Genomic DNA, 20,457 nt, shown 5'->3' with positions numbered 1-20,457 from the left:
TACCTCCGGAAGTCAGGTACTGACCAACCTCCCCACACTTAAGGTTTTGCACCGTCCTCGGTGCCATCTGTCAGGAACAATGGTGGGCTGGTGGCAGTATCTCCACAGTCGGGGCTGTCATGGCTCCCTGTGCTGGTGAAGGAAGTGGAGTCCGGAGTGCCTAGATCCTCGTCAGGTCTGTGGTTGCCTGTAAGTTGCTCCTTGAGGTACTTGAATCGGCGGTGGTTGTGGCACTATCAGAGCTTTGCTTTCTGGTCTTGTTGGTCCAACCTCTTCAGTATTTGATGCAACAGCTGACTAGAAGGTAGAATGTCTGCAGCATCTTCTATGGACTGGCTGGTAGTGGCAAGTGGTGGTCTGAGATATCTCCCATTAGAGACGTACTGATCATCCCGTGGAAGTATGGCTTTGGTGTCCTCAGCTCTGTAGGAGACTCTGGCTGCTGAGACAAGATCTGAGACTAAGGCGGGAAAAGGAAGGTTGTCCGCGATTTGCATGTGTCCCATAGTATTTCGGATGCGTCTTGGTAGATTCAGAGGCTTGTCTGTGAGGATGCACCATAGTAGAACGGCCATGTCTGCGGTGAAGGAGGACTCATGAGTGCTCGGAAAGACGTAATGGGACATAATCTGTGCCTATACGTGAGCCTCTAAGGTGAGTGCGGAAGTCGAGATTCCCTTAGGACGGGAACGATGGTATCCGAAGATCCATTTGCTGCCAGGTTGTGCGATAACTCTGAGAACATCGTCCCAGTCAAATTTGTACGCCTGGTGCTTGAGTGCGGCTTCTTGAAAAGTGTCTAGTCCTTCTGGAGCAGGGGGAAGATCTGAGGCTTGCTGAATGGCCTCTTCGATAATGGGGATTTGCTTCTGACGGACATAAATAGACTGCAGGGTCGGCAGGTGGAAATTGGAGTAGAACTTAACTACCCAAAAAAGATTAACCTGTCGTGGATGTCTCTGTAGGAATCCCCAATGTCTTTGTGCAATTTGTGGCTCAACAAATGTGGCAATATGAGGTGGAAGGATAAGAAGGTGTTCATTGTTGTAATTTCGAGCTGCCAGAATGGGAAACATCTGCTCACAGTAACGATTGGGAAATCGTGCAGTGTCCTTTGCTGGGAATGCTCTTTCCTTTTCATTGACCTTAATAATCCTTTTAATTCGTTTTGTTGAGGGCTTAACTGCAGTTGAAGAAGGCTCTGCCACTAATGCTCTTTTTGTTCCTTTCCTTGCTGTAGATTTGAGGGTAGCTTTCTCTTTGCCTTTTTTGGTGGCCATCCTGAAAGGAAAAGAGGAGAAACATGAATATGTCAAGGGTTATAGAAGGGAAAAGGGAATAGGAAAGGTGGTAATCAATGCACATGAATGGATAATGATGTAAGAACATGGTCATGACTACATGTGACAAATCAACAATGGAAATAAAACAAGTGCATGTGATGACAGTTAAATGCAAGGCGTTTATTAGCATGCCGGCAAAGGACATGAGTAGCATAGATCAAGCATTCAATGTCCAAATTAGATTACCAAGTCTTTCAAACTAATAATATGTTTGTAAAAACAATTATATTTAATTAATAAAATATAAAAGGGATTTTGTGAAAAGCAGGAATTTAGAGTAGTAGATTTAAAAGAAATCTAAAAATAGTGCAAAATACCATATAGGCATTTTCACAAACACATAGCATGCATGTTAAATAAGGTATGAAAAATATAAATTTTGAACATGCAAGTAACCCTTATAAAAATAATATATAATTGTTAAACAAGTCCTAAACAATTCACAAGCAACATATAAGAATAATGACCCAAATAAATTTCTAACACCAATAGAAGGAAGAAGAAAAGAAAAAGAAAAACATGGATGGAGAAAGTAGAAGAGAAATAAAAAGAAAACATGAAAATAAGAAGAGGAAAGAAAAAGTAGGGAGGGGAGAAGAGAAGAAAAAAAAAACCTTGATAATGGTGGTAGAAAAGAGGGGGTAAAAGAGAGAAAGGAGGGAGGAAGAAGGAGGGGGGAAATTAAAATAAGAATGGGATGAGAGAAGAAAAGATAATCTCGCTGGTTTGAATGAGTTGGGCGGCGCAAGCGACGCGGACGCGTGGGGCACGCGATCGCGTGGAAAGCCCTTAAATGAAACGATGCGGACGCGTCGGTCACGTGGACGCGTGACATGATTTACGCTAGTGGCGCGAGGGAAGCTTTGCACTCGCACAACTCTCTGTTTAAATTATGTTTTGCCAAAATTTAGGGTGACGCGGTCGCGTGGTTGACGCGATCGCGTGGATGGCCAGAATGAGAAAATGGCGCGGACGCGTGAGGCACGCGTTTGCATGGCAGGACTTGTGCGACTAGCACAAGTGCAGCCCAACTCCAGTACAACTCACTGCCATACACCCTTTTACGTTGAATTGCAGAGCCACGCGGTCGCGTGATTGACACGAACGCGTGGGGAGGCCTTGTTACGAATGACGCAATTGCGTCATCCACGCGGATGCGCGGATCAAATGGTGCCAGGGGCACACCTCCAGCCACATACCTGTGCAACTCTCTGTCTCTGTTCTATAATGATGTGAAGGCACTATGACGCGAACGCGTCAGCGACGCTGGCGCGTCGTATGCCGTTCACACCATTTTTTAAGTAGAAATATGCAATATGCAGTATGTGGATGAGATGCAAAAGATAGGCATTTGTACTGAGAAGAGTTATTGATGAGGGAAGATAAGGAGAGGAGAACGAACGATCATACCATGGTGGGTTGTCTCCCACCCAACACTTTGCTTTAACGTCCTTAAGTTGGACGCTCCACAAGCTCAGTCTTCTGCTGTGGGTGGATCTTCCAAGAGGAAGATCTCTAGTTCCTGGTTTTTCACCATCTTTTCACCATGGAATAACTTCAAGCGATGTCCATTGACCTTGATAAGTTCAGAGCTTGAAGGATGGCTCAAGTGAAAGACTCCGTATGGTTCCACCTTCTCTACTCGATACGGACCATCCCATTTGGATCTCAGCTTGCCTGGCATGAGTCGCATTCTGGAGTTGTAAAGTAGAACTAAGTCCCCTGGTTGGAATTCTCATCTCTTAATGCTCTTGTCATGTACAGCCTTCACTTTCTCTTTATACAGCCTGGAATTTTCATAAGCTTCAAGGCAAAGGCTCTCTAATTCTTGCAGTTGCAACTTCCGTTCAGCTCCGGCTTTCTCATAGTCCATGTTGCACTCCTTTACCGCCCAGAAGGCCTTGTGTTCTAATTCGACTGGGAGATGACAAGCCTTTCCATAAACCAAGCGGAAAGGACTCATCCCAATTGTTGTCTTGTATGCTGTCCGATATGCCCAAAGCGCGTCTTGGAGCCTGGTGCTCCAGTCCTTTCTATGAGGCTTGACTACCTTTTGCAGTATGTGCTTTATTTCCCTGTTAGACACCTCTGCTTGCCCATTAGTCTGGGGGTGATAGGCTGTTGATACTTTATGGATTATCCCATGCCTCTTTAGTAAACCTGTTAGTCTCCTGTTACAAAAGTGAGTGCCTTGATCGCTCACGATTGCTCGTGGTGATCCAAAGCGACAAATAATGTGGTTTCTAACAAAGGAAACAAAAGTGTTAGCATCATCAGTACAGGTAGGAATTGCTTCCACCCATTTAGAAACATAATCTACAGCTAACAATATATAAAGGTGGCCATTAGAATTTGAAAATGGACCCATGAAGTCAATGCCCCAAACATAAAAAATTTCACAGAAAAGCATAATTTGTTGAGGCATTTCATCCCTTTGGGATATATTACCAAACCTTTGGCATGGAGGACAAGATTTACAAAGATCAGCAGCATCTTTAAAAAGAGTAGGCCACCAGAATCCACAGTCTAAAACTTTTCTAGCAGTTCGTTGAGGGCCAAAATGTCCTCCACTCTCAGATGAGTGGCAGGCCTCTAAAATGGACTGGAATTCTGATTGAGGTCCACACCGTCTGATTACCTGGTCAGCACCATACCTCCATAGATATGGGTCATCCCATACATAGTATTTGGACTCGCTTTTCAGCTTGTCTCTCCGATGCTTAGTAAAATCGAGAGGAAAAGTATGGCTAACTAGATAATTAGCTACAGGTGCATACCAAGGGGCTATATCAAATACTGCTTGTAAGCTATCAAATGGGAAATTATCATTGATAGAAATGGAGTCATCTTTAATGTGCTCAAGGCGACTCAAGTGGTCAGCCACTAAATTCTGGTTACCACTCCTATCTTTAATTTCCAGATCAAATTCTTGCAACAATAGCATCCAACGTATTAGCCTTGGTTTAAACTCCTTTTTAGCTAATAAATATTTTAGAGCTACATGATCTGAGTACACTACTACCTTAGTACCAAGTAAATAGGCTCAAAATTTATCCAGAGCAAAAACAATAGCTAGAAGCTCTTTTTCAGTAGTAGTGTAATTAGATTGAGCAGCATCTAAAGTCTTAGATGCATAAGCAATTACAAAAGGGTCGTTACCTTCATGTTGAGCCAGCGCTGCTCCTACTGCATGATTGGAGGCGTCATACATGATTTCAAATGGTTGACTCCAGTCTGGTCCCCTCACAATCAGAGCTTGAGTCAAGGCGGTCTTTAGCTTTTCAAATGCTTGTTTCCAATCCTCACTGAACTCGAACTCAATCTCTTTCTGTAATAGCCTGGATAAGGGTAGTGCTACCTTACAGAAGTTCTTAATGAATATCCTGTAAAAACCTGCATGGCCAAGGAACGAACGGATTTCCCTCACAGAGGAAGGGTAAGGTAAACTAGAAATAACATCCACCTTTGCTGGGTCCACAGAGATACCAGTGTTAGAAACAACATGTCCTAGAATAATACCTTGTTTTACCATAAAATGACACTTTTCAAAATTTAAAACAAGGTTTAAACTAACACACCTATCTAATACTTTAGATAGACTATCCAAGCAAAGGTTAAATGAATCACCATAGACGCTAAAGTCATCCATAAAAACTTCCATACAAGTCTCAATGAGATCAGAGAAAAGACTCATCATGCACCTTTGGAAAGTAGCTGGTGCATTGCACAAGCCAAATGGCATTCTTTTATAAGCATAAGTCCCAAAAGGACATGTAAAAGTAGTCTTTTCCTGATCTTCAAGAGCTATATGGATTTGAAAATAACCTGTATAACCATCTAAAAAGCAGTAGTGAGATTTACCTGACAGGCGATCAAGCATCTGATCAATAAATGACAAGGGGTAATGATCCTTGCGAGTGGCTTGGTTGAGACGCCTGTAGTCAATGCAAACTCTCCATGCATTTTGTACTCTTGTTGTCAGAAGTTCTCCTTGCTCATTCCTTATTGTTGTGACTCCAGACTTCTTGGGCACTACTTGTAGTGGGCTGACCCATTCGCTATCTGAAATGGGGTAAATGATATCTGCCTCAAGTAGTCTGGTTACTTCCTTCTTGACAACTTCTAAGATGGTGGGATTCAATCTTCTCTGAGGTTGACAGACAGGCTTTGCTCCCTCTTCTAAGAATATTCTATGTTCACAGACTTGAGGGCTGATGCCTACTATATCCGCCAAGCTCTATCCAATTGCTTTCTTATGCGTCCTCAATACACTAAGCAGTTGTTCTTCTTGTTGGGAAGTGAGCTCCTTTGCAATGATGACTGGAAACTTCTGCTTGTCCTCAAGGTATGCATACTTGAGGTGTAGAGGAAGGGGCTTTAATTTCATTTTCCGCTCATGGTTCGGTTCTGGATTCTCTGGCCCTGGTGAAAATGGTGATGAATCTTCAGTATGTTCAGAGGGTGTCCCCACACTTGGATCATGCTCCATGTGACTCTCTTCCATTTCTTCCTGGGAGTTGCAGCTATAGTCTCATCAATGATGTCACATTGGAATATGGAGTGATCTTCTGGGGGATGCTTCATAGCTTCATCTATATTGAAGCTTACTATTTTGCCATCCACCTCAAAGGAGTAGGTACCCGAGAAGGCATCCAGCTTGAATTTTGAAGTCTTCAAAAACGGTCTACCAAGCAGGATTCACGAAGGTCTCCTTGAATTATTTTGGGGCATCTCTAGGATATAGAAGTCAATGGGAAATGTGAGTCCCTTAATGCTCACTAATACATCTTCAGCAATTCCAACCACTGTGATAATGCTTTTATCAGCTAACACAAAACGAGCTGCCGACCTTTTTAAGGGAGGGAGCCTTAAAGCATTATATATAGACAAGGGCATAATACTCACGCATGCTCCTAAATCACACATACAGTCAGAAAATATCACACCTCCAATGGTACAGTTAACCATGCATGGGCCTGGGTCACTATATTTTTCAGGTATATTTCCATTAAAGCAGATATAGAACTACCTAAAGGAATAGTTTCTAATTCATTACTTTTATCTTTATGTATGCACAATTCTTTTAGAAACTTTGCATATTTAGGCACTTGCTGAATAACATAAAAAAGGGGAACAATTACCTCAACTTTTTTGAAAATCTCTACAATTTTGGGATCTAGTTCCATTTACTTTCTGGGCTTCTTAGCAAGGTGTGGAAATGGAATAGGAGTGGCGTCTTTTATAGCTTCAGCTTGCTGGGGTTCTGCACTCCTTGGTTGGGCTGCTTCTGCTTCAGCCATGTCCTGTGCTTCATCTTCTCCTTCAACATCCTCTACCTCAACCGTGTTCGCAGCTGGGGCGTGTTCTAGTGAGCCTGGTTCCTCTGGATTCCTCTCTTGCAATGTGGTTCCAGATCTCAGGGTAATAGCATTGATGCCACCCTTGGGATTGGGTAATGGTTGAGAGGGGAGTCCACCAGAGCTTAAGGACTGGTTGTTAGAGTTATTCAGTGATCCAATCTGTGAGACAAGGGCTTGCAAGGTAGAATTCAGACCATTTAGAGTTGAAGTAAGATTGTTTTCCATGGCCTACTGTCTCCGATCAATAGATTGAAGCAACTCATCATTAGGAGATGAAGAAGGGTAAGTGATCTGAGGGGTCTACTGAGATGCTTGAGGCTGTCTTAGATGAAGTGCTCTGTAGGCCTGATTCTGATTCTGCTGCCTGAAGTTGTTATTGTTATTCCACCTCTGGTTTCCATTGTTATCCCTGCCTCCTCTGTTGTGATTGTCCCTCTAACCCTGGTTAGAATTATCTCTCCAACCTTGGTTGGGGTTATCCTGCCATCCATGGTTGTAGCTGCCACCTTGATTGTACCCTTGGTTGGGGCAGTCATAGAACTTGTGAGTGGCTGCCACAGTGTGATCTTCCGGTTGGAGTTGCGGACACTCATCAGTATAATGATTGTAATCTGCACAGATTTCGCATACTCTTTGGGGAACCAACTGTTGGCTATGCTGTGGTGGAGAAGGCTGAACTTGCTGAGCTTGTTGTTGACTTAGTTGCATCTGCTTCAGTAAGTTGGTCATTTCACATAAGCTCTGAGTTATAGCAGCAGTCTCCTTATTGGAGGATACCTCTGCAACAGCTCTTGACCGACCTTTTTTTGCCTGTGATTCCTAGTAGATTCAGCTAAGTCGCTGATCAATTGCCATGCCTCTTCCATAGTCTTGTACTTCTTCATAGACCCATTGCTAGCACCTTCCAATGTGGTCCTATCTTGAGATTTCATGCCCTGTGTAAAGTAGCCGAGTAACACTATCTTGTCAATCATATGGTGGGGACATGCTTCCAGAAGATTATTGAAGCGTTCCAAATATTCATAGAGAGTCTTAGATTCGTCTTGAACTATCATGGACATGTCTTTCCTCAGTTTATCGGCAACCTCAGTGATGAGCGGATATTTTATACGCTTTTTGGAGGTAATTTCATATAGATTTTAGCATGTTTTAATTAGTTTTTAGTAGAATATTATTAGTTTTTAGGCAAAAATCATATTTCTGGACTTTACTATGAGTTTGTGTGTTTTTCTGATTTCAGGTATTTTCTGGCTGAAATTGAGGGAGCTGAGCAAAAATCTGAGTTAGGCTGAAAAATGACTGCTGATGCTGTTGGATTCTGACCTCCCTGCACTCGAAATGGATTTTCTGCAGCTACTGAAGTCCAATTGGCGCGCTCTCAACGGCGTTGGAAAGTAGACATCCAGGGCTTTCCAGCAATATATAATAGTCCATACTTTGCGCAAAGATAGATGACGTAAACTGGCGTTCAACGCCAGTATCATGCTGCTGTCTGGCGTCCAGCGCCAGAAACAGGTTACAAACTGGAGTTCAACGCCAGAAACAGGTTACAACCTGGCGTTAAACGCCCAAAACAGCCCCAGGCACGTGAGAAGCTTAAGTCTCAGCCCCAGGACACACCAAGTGGGCCCCAGAAGTGGATTTCTGCACCATCTATCATAGTTTACTCATTTTCTGTAAACCTAGGTTACTAGTTTACTATTTAAAAAACTTTTAGAGATTAACTTTGGATCTCATGACATTTTTAGATCTGAATTTTATACTTTTTGACGGCATGAGTCTCTAAACTCCATTTTTGGGGGTGAGGAGCTCTGCAGCGTCTCGATGAATTAATGCAATCACTTATATTTCTCCATTCACATATGCGTGTTCCTATCTAAGATGTTCATTCGCGCTTAATTAGGGAGAAGGTGATGATCCGTGACACTCATCACCTTCCTCAATCCATGAACGCGTGCCTGACAACCACCTCCGTTCTACATCAGATTGAATGAGTATCTCTTAGATTCCTTAATCAGAATCTTCGTGGTATAAGCCGGATTGATGGCGGCATTCATGAGAATCCGGAAAGTCTAAACCTTGTCTGTGGTATTCCGAGTAGGATTCTGGGATTGGATGACTGTGACGAGCTTCAAACTCCTGAAAGGCTGGGCATTAGTGACAGACGCAAAAGAATCATTGGATTCTATTCCAACCTGATTGAGAACCGACAGATGATTAGCCGTGCTGTGACAGAGCATTTGGACCATTTTCACTGAGAGGATGGGAAGTAGCCATTGACAACGGTGACACCCTACGTAGAGCTTGCCATGGAAGGAACAAATCAATTATGTTATTGAGTTGAATATTACATTGCAGGGATTCAGAGGACAAAGCATCTCCAAAACTCCAACATATTCTTCATTAATAAAGTAACAATTACTTATTCCAAATACTTTTACTTCTTACAATTAAATCCAAATAACCTTTTTGGCATCCTGACTAAGATTAATAAAATAAATATAGCTTGCTTCAAATCAATAATCTCCGTGGGATCGACCCTTACTCACGTAAGGTATTACTTGGACGACCTAGTGCACTTGCTGGTTAGTGGTATAAGATCATAAGAAATTTTGATTTTAATAATTGGGATTAAGATTTCGTACACCAAGTTTTTGGCGCCGTTGCCGGGGATTATTCGAGTTTGAACAACTAAAGGTTTATTTTATTTCTTAGATTAGGAAGATTTTGGCAATTGGGTCAGAGTCTTTTATTTTCTTTTCAAAAATATTATTTTTCTTTATTAATTGTTAATTTTTCGTGAGTCTAGTGTCTTGTTCTAAGTTTGGTATTAATTGCATATTTTATATTTTTCTTTAAAATTTTCGTATTTATGTTCTTTGTTCTTCCTTGATCTTCAAGTTGTTCTTGTTTATTTTTCTTATTTGATCTTTAGTTTTTCTTGTTCCTTGTGTTTTCGTGTTTTTCTTGTTCCTTTTTCAAAACATTAGTTTTCAAAATTTTTTATTTTTATCCATAAATATAATACATCTTTAAAAATAACATTGAATTTATAGCTCAGTTGGCTAGAGCGTTAGTCTATGTTCTTGGCAATTGGGCATCTTCTTTTTAAAATCTTTTTTCAAAAATAATTTTTCTTGATTTAATCTTGTGCCAAACTTTAAGTTTGCTGTTTTCTTGTTGATCTTTCTTTAATTTTTGAAAATTTATCTTGATTTTCTAAAAATTTTAAGTTTGGTGTTCTTTCTTTTGTTCTTGGTGTTCTTGTGAATCTTCAAGGTGTTCTTGAGTCTTTCTTGTGTTTTGATCTTAAAATTTTTAAGTTTGGTGTTCCTTGGTGTTTTCCCTCCAAAATTTTCGAAAATAAGGAGCATTAGATCTAAAAATTTTAAGTCTTGTGTCTTTTGTGTGTTTTCTCTTTCATCATAAAATTCAAAATTCAAAAAAAAAAATTTTTTTAAATAAAATATCTTTTTCAAAAATATCCTAACCACCTTCTCTCTCCTCAATTTTTCGAAAATCTTTCAAACTTTTTTTATAAATTTTAATTTTTAATTTTCTTTCTTTATTTATTTTATTTTTAATTCGGTTTTTATTTTATTCTATTATTTCGAAAATTATTTTTATAAAATAAATAATATCAACATACATATCATCTCCCTTGTTCCATCATGGAATTAAGTGGAAATGAACAGTCCAGGAGGACTCTGGGGTCATATGCTAACCCCACTACTGCTTCATATGGGAGTAGTATCTGTATACCCTCCATTGGAGTTAGTAGCTTTGAGTTGAATCCTCAGCTCATTATCATGGTGCAGCAAAACTGCCAGTATTCTGGTCTTCCACATGAAGAACCTACAGAGTTTCTGGCACAATTTTTACAAATTGCTGACACAGTACATGATAAAGAAGTGGATCAGGATGTCTACAGATTATTACTGTTTCCATTTGCTGTAAAAGATCAAGCTAAGAGGTGGTTAAATAACCAACCTAAGAACAGCATAAGGACATGGAAACAACTGTCAGAAAAATTCCTGAATCACTATTTTTCTCCAAAACGAATGACACAGCTAAGGCTGAGCATTCAAGGCTTCAAACAAGGAGATAATGAATCTCTTTATGATGCTTGGGAGAGATACAGAGAGATGCTGAGAAAATGCCCCTCTGAAATGTTTTCAGAGTGGATGCAATTAGACATCTTCTACTATGGGCTTACAGAAAGAGCTCAGATTTCTCTAGACCACTCAGCTGGTGGATCTATACATATGAGAAAAACAATTGAAGAAGCTCAAGAGGTTATCGATACAGTTGCCAGAAATCAGCATCTGTACCTAAACAGTGAATCTTCCATGAAAGAAGAAGCTAAAATAGTAACTGCTGAACTCAGTCCTGTAGATCAGGCTAATGAATTCAATCAGCAGCTGGATTCTCTAACTCAGCAGCTAGCCGAATTCAAGGAAATACTACAAGAAATAAGAATGGCTAACAGGAATATAGAAGTACAACTAAAGCAAACAGAAAAGCAACTGTCAAAACAAATAACAGAAGAATACCAAGCAGTCTAATTAAGAAGTGGGAAAACATTAAATACCTCACTTCAAAGCAGCAGGAAACCAAGAAATGAACAAATGGCTACTCAAAATCCCTCTGAGGACAATCAGAGCTCAGAGAGGAATAATGCTGGCGCTGAACGCCCAGACCATGCTCATTCCTGGCGTTCAACGCCAGAAACAAGTATGAATCCGGCGTTGAACGCCCAAAGGGAGCACAGTTCTGGCGTTCAGACGCCAGTAACAGATAAGGAGTTGGCGTCTAACGCCACTCCAGCTTCCACCCCTGGCATTCAAATGCCAGTGGGGGATCAGTCACATACAAGTGCTGATAACAACCCTTCTAAAAAGGCTTCCCAACCCACTTCTACAGGCAATAAACCTGCAGCAACTAAGGTTGAGGAATACAAAGCCAAAATGCCTTATCCTCAAAAACTCCGCCAAGAGGAACAGGATAAGCAATTTGCCCGCTTTGCAGACTATCTCAGGACTCTTGAAATAAAGATTCCGTTTGCAGAAGCACTTGAGCAAATACCCTCTTATGCTAAGTTCATGAAAGAAATCTTGAGTCATAAGAAGGATTGGAGGGAAACTGAAAAAGTTTACCTCACTGAAGAATGCTGCGCAATCATTCTGAAAAGCTTACCTGAGAAGCTTAAGGATCCCGGAAGCTTTATGATACCATGCACATTAGAGGGTAATTGCACCAAGCAAGCTCTGTGTGACCTTGGGGCAAGTATCAACCTAATACCTGCATCTACTATCAAAAAGCTTGGTTTGACTGAAGAAATCAAACCAACCCGGATATGTCTTCAACTTGCTGATGGCTCCATTAAATACCCATCAGGCGTGATTGAAGACATGATTGTCAAGGTTGGGCCATTTGCCTTTCCTACTGACTTTGTGGTGCTGGAAATGGAGGAGTACAAGAGTGCAACTCTCATTCTAGGAAGACCTTTTCTAGCAACTGGCCGAACCCTCATTGACGTCCAAAAAGGGGAAGTAACCCTGAGAGTCAATGAGGAGGAGTTCAAGTTGAATGTTGTTAAAGCCATGCAACATCCAAACACCCCAAATGACTGCATGAATGTTGATATTATTGACTCCCTGGTAAAAGAGGTCAATATGGCTGAGAGTCTCGAATCAAAGCTAGAGGACATCTTTAAAGATGTTCAGCCTGATCTGGAGGAATCATAGAGAATAGTAGAACCTCTGAAAATCCCTCAGGAAGAGGAGAAACCTCCTAAACCCGAGCTCAAACCATTACCACCATCCCTAAAATATGCATTTCTGGGAGAATGTGATACATTTCCTGTAATCATAAGCTCTACCTTAGAGCCACAGGAAGAGGAAGCACTAATTCAAGTGCTAAGGACACACATGACAGCTCTTGGGTGGTCCATCAGTGATCTCATGGACATTAGCCCAGCCAGATGCATGCACAAGATCCTACTGGAGGGTGACGCCAAACCAGTGGTTCAACTACAAAGGCGGTTGAACCCAGCCATGAAGGAAGTGGTGCAGAAAGAGGTCACTAAGTTACTAGAGGCTGGGATTATTTATCCTATTTCTGATAGCCCCTGGGTAAGCCCTGTCCAGGTTGTCCCTAAGAAAGATGGCATGACAGTGGTTCACAATGAAAAAAATGAACTAGTTCCTACAAGAACAGTTACAGGGTGGCGTATGTGTATTGATTACAGAAGGCTCAATACAGCCACCAGAAAGGATCACTTTCCTTTACCATTCATAGACCAGATGCTAGAAAGACTAGCAGGTCATGAATACTACTGCTTCCTGGATGGATATTCAGGTTATAATCAAATTGCAGTAGATCCCCAGGATCAGGAGAAAACGGCATTCACATGCCCATCTGGAGTATTTGCATACAGAAGGATGCCATTTGGCCTGTGCAATGCACCTGCAACCTTTCAGAGGTGCATGCTCTCAATTTTCTCTGATATGGTGGAAAAATTTCTGGAAGTCTTCATGGATGACTTTTCAGTATTTGGAGACTCATTCAGCTCCTGTCTTGACCATCTAGCACTTGTTCTAAAGAGATGCCAAGAGACTAACCTTGTTTTAAACTAGGAGAAATGTCACTTTATGGTGACTGAAGGAATTGTCCTTAGGCACAAAATTTCGAACAAGGGAATAGAGGTGGATCAAGCTAAGGTAGAGGTAATTGAAAAATTACCACCACCTACCAATATTAAGGCAATCAGAAGCTTTCTGGGGCATGCATGATTCTATAGGAGGTTTATAAAGGATTTTTCAAAAATTGCCAAACCTCTGAGCAACCTGTTAGCTGCTGACACGCCATTTATCTTTGATAAGGAGTGTCTGCAGGCATTTAAGACTCTGAAAGCTAAATTGGTCACAACACCAATAATCTCTACACCAAACTGGACATTGCCATTTGAACTAATGTGTGATGCCAGTGACCATGCCGTTGGTGCAGTGTTGGGACAGAGGCATGACAAGCTTCTGCACGTCATTTACTATGCCAGTCGTGTTTTAAATGACGCACAGAAAAATTACACAACCACAGAAAAAGAGCTGCTTGCAGTGGTTTACGCCATTGACAAGTTCAGATCCTATTTAGTAGGATCAAAAGTGATTGTGTACACTGATCATGCTGCTCTTAAATATCTACTCACAAAGCAGGATTCAAAACCCAGAATCATCAGATGGGTGTTGCTTCTGCAAGAGTTTGATATAGAAATAAAAGACAGAAAAGGGACAGAAAACCAAGTAGCAGATCACCTGTCCCGAATAGAACCAGTAGAAAGGGCGTCCCTCCCTCTCACTGAGATCTCTGAAACCTTTCCGGATGAGCAACTCTTTGCCATCCAGGAAGTGCCATGGTTTGCAGACATTGCAAACTACAAGGCAGTGAGATTCATACCCAAAGAGTACAGTAGGCAGCAATCAAAGAAATTGATCACGGATGCAAAGTACTATCTTTGGGATGAACCATATCTCTTCAAGAGATGTGCAGACGGAGTAATCCGTAGATGTGTTCCTAAAGAAGAAGCGTAGAAGATCCTATGGCACTACCATGGATCACAGTATGGAGGACATTTTGGAAGTGAGCGAACAGCCACAAGAGTCCTCCAATGTGGCTTCTACTGGCCTACTCTCTATAAAGATTCCCGAGTGTTTGTACTTAATTGTGACAGCTGCCAAAGATCTGGCAATCTGCCTCACAGTTATGCCATGCCTCAACAAGAGATCTTGGAGATTGAGTTGTTTGATGTATGGGGTATTGACTTCATGGGACCTTTCCCACCATCATACTCAAACACTTATATTCTGGTGGCAGTGGATTATGTATCCAAATGGGTGGAGGCTATTGCAACACCCATTAATGACACTAAAATAGTGTTAAAATTCCTCCAGAAACACATCTTCAGCAGATTTGGTACCCCTACAGTATTAATCAGTGATGGGGGCACTCATTTCTGCAATAAACAGCTTTACTCTGCTTTGGTTCGTTATGGAGTCAGCCACAGGGTAGCTACTCCATATCACCCACAGACTAATGGGCAAGCTGAAGTCTCAAATAGAGAACTCAAAAGAATCCTGGAACGGACTGTAATCAACCGTAGAAGGGATTGGGCAAGAAGCTTGGATGATGCTCTGTGGGCATTGGTGCACGAAATTGTGATCACTACTTTTCACAACTCAAATAATCCTCGGTAATGAGTCCAAAAACTTGGTGCTCAATACCATGGCATAAACACAACTTCGCACAACTAACCAGTAAGGGTCGATCCCACGGAGATTGTTGGTATGAAGCAAGCTATGGTCACCTTGTAAATCTTAGTCAGGCAGACTCAAATGGTTATGGATGATATATGAATAAAACATAAAGATAAAGATAGGGATACTTATGTAATTCATTGGTGAGAACTTCAGATAAGCGAATGGAGATGCTTTGTTCCTTCCGTCTCTCTGCTTTCCTACTGTCTTCATCCAATCCTTCTTACTCCTTTCCATGGCAAGCTGTATGTTGGGCATCACCGTTGTCAATGGCTACAGTCCCGTCCTCTCAGTGGAAATGTTCAACGCACCCTGTCACGGCACGGCTATCCAGCTGTCGGTTCTCGATCATGTCGGAATAGAATCCAGTGATTCTTTTGCGTCTGTCACTAACGCCCCACAATCGCGAGTTTGAAGCTCGTCACAGTCATTCAATCATTGAATCCTACTCAGAATACCACAGACAAGGTTTAGACCTTCCGGATTTTCTGGAATGCAGTCATCAATTCTAGCCTATACCACGAAGATTCCGGTTAAGGAAATCCAAGAGATATCTACCCAATCTAAGGTAGAACGGAGGTGATTGACGGTCACACGTTCATAGGTGAGAATGATGATGAGTGTCACGGATCATCACATTCATCAAGTTGAAGAACAAGTGATATCTTGGAACAAGAAGAAGCTGAATTGAATAGAAGAACAATAGTAATTGCATTAATACTCGAGGTACAGCAGAGCTCCACACCTTAATCTATGGTGTGTAGAAACTCCACCGTTGAAAATACATAAGAACAAGGTCTAGGCATGGCCGTGAGGCCAGCCTCCCAGATCTAAGATAGCATAAGACTACAGATAGCTACCAAGATATGATCTAAGAACTAGATGTCCGAAGATGAAAAATACAATAGTAAAAGGTCCTACTTATAGGGAACTAGTAGCTTAAGAATTACAAAGATGAGTAAAAGACATAAAAATCCACTTCCGGGCCCACTTGGTGTGTGCTTGGGCTGAGCATTGAAGCATTTTCATGTAGAGACTCTTCTTGGAGTTAAACGCCAGCTTTTGTGCCAGTTTGGGCGTTTAACTCCCACATTGGTGCCAGTTCCGGCGTTTAACGCTGGGAATTCTGAAGGTGACTTTGAACGCCGGTTTGGGCCATCAAATCTTGGGCAAAGTATGGACTATCATATATTGCTGGAATGCCCAGGATGTCTACTTTCCAACGCCGTTGAGAGCGCGCCAATTGGGCTTCTGTAGCTCCAGAAAATCTACTTCGAGTGCAGGGAGGTCAGAATCCAACAGCATCTGCAGTCCTTTTCAGTCTCTGAATCAGATTTTTGCTCAGGTCCCTCAATTTCAGCCAGAAAATACCTGAAGTCACAGAAAAATACACAAACTCATAGTAAAGTCCAGAAAAGTGAATTTTAGCTAAAAAATAATAAAAATATATTAAAAACTAACTAAATCTACTAAAAAACATACTAAAAACAATGCCAAAAAGCGTACAAATTATCCGCTCATCACAACACCAAACTTAAATTGTTGCTTGTTCCCAAGCAACTGAACAGTTTTGGCATCTCACTTTATCCTTTGAAAATTCAGAATGATTGGCTTCTTTAGGAACTCAGAATCCAGATAGTGTTATTGATTCTCCTAGTTAAGTATGATGATTCTTGAACACAGCTACTTTATGAGTCTTGGCCGTGGCCCAAAGCACTCTGTCTTCCAGTATTACCACCGGATACATACATGCCACAGACACATAATTGGGTGAACCTTTTCAGATTGTGACTCAGCTTTGCTAGAGTCCCCAATTAGAGGTGTCCAGGGTTCTTAAGCACACTCTTTTTGCCTTGGATCACAACTTTATTTCTTTCTTTTTCTTTCTTTTTCTCTTTCTTTTTTCGTCTTTTTTTTTTCACTTCCTTTCTCTCTTTTTTTTTTGATCTCACTGCTTTTTCTTGCTTCAAGAATCATTTTTATGATTTTTCAGATCCTCAGTAACATGTCTCCTTTTTCATCATTCTTTCAAGAGCCAACAATTTTAACATTCATGAACAACAAATTCAAAAGACATATGCACTGTTTAAGCATACATTCAGAGAACAAAAGTATTGCCACCACATCAAAATAATTAATCTGTTATAAAATTCAAAATTCATGCAATTCTTCCCTTTTTCAATTAAGAACATTTTTTATTTAAGAAAGGTGATGGATTTATAGGACATTCATAACTTTAAGGCATAGACACTAAGATACTAATGATCATAAGACACAAACATAGATAAACATAAGCATAAAATTTTCGAAAAACAGGAAAATAAAGAACAAGGAAATCAAAGAACGGGTCCACCTTAGTGATGGCGGCTTGTTCTTCCTCTTGAAGATCTTATGGAGTGCTTGAGCTCCTCAATGTCTCTTCCTTGCCTTTGTTGCTCCTCTCTCATGATTCTTTGATCTTCTCTAATTTCATGGAGGAGGATGGAATGTTCTTGGTGCTCCACCCTTAGTTGTCCCATGTTGGAACTCAATTCTCCTAGGGAGGTGTTGATTTGCTCCCAATAGTTTTGTGGAGGAAAGTGCATCCCTTGAGGTATCTCAGGGATTTCATGATGAGTGGGATCTCTTGTTTGCTCCATCCTTTTCTTAGTGATGGGCTTGTTCTCATCAATGAGGATGTCTCCTTCTATGTCCACTCCAACTGAATAACAGAGGTGACAAATGAGATGAGGAAAGGCTAACCTTGCCAAGGTAGAGGACTTGTCTGCCACCTTATAGAGTTCTTGGGCTATAACCTCATGAACTTCTACTTCTTCTCCAATCATGATGCTATGGATCATGATGGCCCGGTCTAGAGTAACTTCAGACCGGTTGCTAGTGGGAATGATTGAGCGTTGGATAAACTCCAACCATCCCCTAGCCACGGGCTTGAGGTCATGCCTTCTTAGTTGAACTGGCTTCCCTCTTGAATCTCTCTTCCATTGGGCGCCCTCTTCACAAATGTCTGTGAGGACTTGGTCCAACCTTTGATCAAAGTTGACCCTTCTAGTGTAAGGGTGTTCATCTCCTTGCATCATGGGCAAGTTAAATGCCAACCTTACATTTTTCGGACTAAAATCTAAGTATTTCCCCCGAACCATTGTAAGCCAACTCTTTGGGTCCGGGTTCACACTTTGATCATGGTTCTTGGTGATCCATGCATTGGCATAGAACTCTTGAACCATTAAGATTCTGACTTGTTGAATGGGGTTGGTAAGAACTTCTCAACCTCTTCTTCGGATCTCATGTCGGATCTCCGGATATTCACTCTTTTTGAGTTTGAAAGGGACCTCAGGGATAACCTTCTTCAAGGCCACAACTTCATAGAAGTGGTCTTGATGCACCCTTGAGATGAATCTCTCCATCTCCCATGACTCGGAGGTGAAAGCTTTTGCCTTCCCTTTCCTCTTTCTAGAGGTTTCTCCGGCCTTGGATGCCATAAATGGTTATGGAAAAACAAAAAGCAATGCTTTTACCACACCAAACTTAAAAGGTTTGCTCGTCCTCGAGCAAAAAAAGAAGAAATAGAGGAGATGGAGGTGGCTTTGTGATTCGGCCAAAGGGGGGAGAAGTAGTGTTTAGGGTGTGTGAAAATGAAAGAGTGAAGATGGGTTTATATAGGGGTGAAGAGAGGGGTAGGGTTCGGCCATTATGGGTGGGTTTGGGTGGGAAAGTGGTTTGAATTTTGAATGGTGAGGTAGGTGGGGTTTTATGAAGGATGGATGTGAGTGGTGAAGAGAAAGATGGGATTTGATAGGTGAGGGGTTTTTTGGGGAAGAGTGGTTGAGGTGATTGGTGAATGGGTGAAGAAGAGAGAGGGTGGTGGGGTAGGTGGGGATCCTGTAGGGTCCACAGATCCTGAGGTGTCAAGGAAAATTCAACCCTGCACCAAGTGGCGTGCAAAAATGCACCCTTTTGCCAATTCTGGCGTTAAATACTGGGCTGATGCCCATTTCTGGCGTTTAACGCCAGGTGCTTGCCCTTTTCTGGCGTTTAACGCCAGTCTGGTGCCCCTTTCTGGCGTTAAACGCCCAGAATGGTGCCAGACTGGGCGTTAAACGCCCATTTGCTAACTTCACTGGCGTTTAAACGCCAGCAAGTTCTCCTCCAAGGTGTGCTGTTTTTCTTTCTGTTTTTCATTCTGTTTTTGCTTTTTCAATTGATTTTGTGACTTCTCATGATCATCAACCTACAGAAAACATAAAATAACAAAGGAAAATGGATTAAATATAACATTGGGTTGCCTCCCAACAAGTGCTTCTTTAATGTCAGTAGCTTGACAGAGGGCTCTCATGGAGCCTCACAGATGCCCAGAGCAATGTTGGAACCTCCCAACACCAAACTTAGAGTTTGAATGTAGGGGTTCAACACCAAACTTAGAATTTGGTTGTGGCCTCCCAACACCAAAATTAGAGTTTGACTGTGGGGGCTCTGTTTGACTCTGTTTTGAGAGAAGCTCTTCATGCTTCCTCTCCATGGTGACAGAGGGATATCCTTGAGCCTTAAAAACAAAGGATTCTTCATTCACTTGAATGATCAATTCTCCTCTGTCAACATCAATCACAGCCTTTACTGTGGCTAGGAAGGGTCTGCCAAGGATGATGGATTCATCCATGCACTTCCCAGTCTCTAGGACTATGAAATCAGCAGGGATGTAATGGTCTTCAATCTTCACCAAAACATCCTCTACAAGTCCATGAGCTTGTTTTCTTGAATTGTCTGCCATCTCTAGTGAGATTCTTGCAGCTTGTACCTCAAAGATCCCTAGCTTCTCCATTACAGAGAGAGGCATGAGGTTTACACTTGACCCTAGGTCACACAGAGCCTTCTTGAAGGTCATGGTACCTATGGAACAAGGTATTGAAAACTTCCCAGGATCTTGTCTCTTTTGAGGTAATTTCTGCCTAGACAAGTCATCCAGTTCTTTGGTGAGCAAAGGGGGTTCATCCTCCCAAGTCTCATTACCAAATAACTTGTCATTTAGCTTCATGATTGCTCCAAGGTATTTAGCAACTTGCTCTTCAGTGACATACTCATCCTCTTCAGAGGAAGAATACTCATCAGAGCTCATGAATGGCAGAAGTAAGTCCAGTGGAATCTCTATGGTCTCATTTTGAGCCTCGGATTCCCATGGTTCGTCATTAGGAAACTCATTGGAGGCCAGTGGATGTCCATTGAGGTCTTCCTCAGTGGCGTTCACTACCTCTTCCTCCTCTCCAAATTCGGCCATGTTGATGGCCTTGCACTCTCCTTTTGGATTTTCTTCTGTATTGCTTGGAAGAGTACTAGGAGGGAGTTCAGTAATTTTCTTGCTCAGCTGTCCCACTTGTGCCTCCAAATTCCTAATGGAGGACCTTGTTTCAGTCATGAAACTTTGAGTGGTTTTGATTAGATCAGAGACCA

Source organism: Arachis stenosperma, chromosome 9 (genome assembly GCF_014773155.1).
Source record: "Arachis stenosperma cultivar V10309 chromosome 9, arast.V10309.gnm1.PFL2, whole genome shotgun sequence".
Lineage (NCBI taxonomy): Eukaryota > Viridiplantae > Streptophyta > Magnoliopsida > Fabales > Fabaceae > Arachis > Arachis stenosperma.
Note: the sequence above shows the minus strand (reverse complement) of the source record.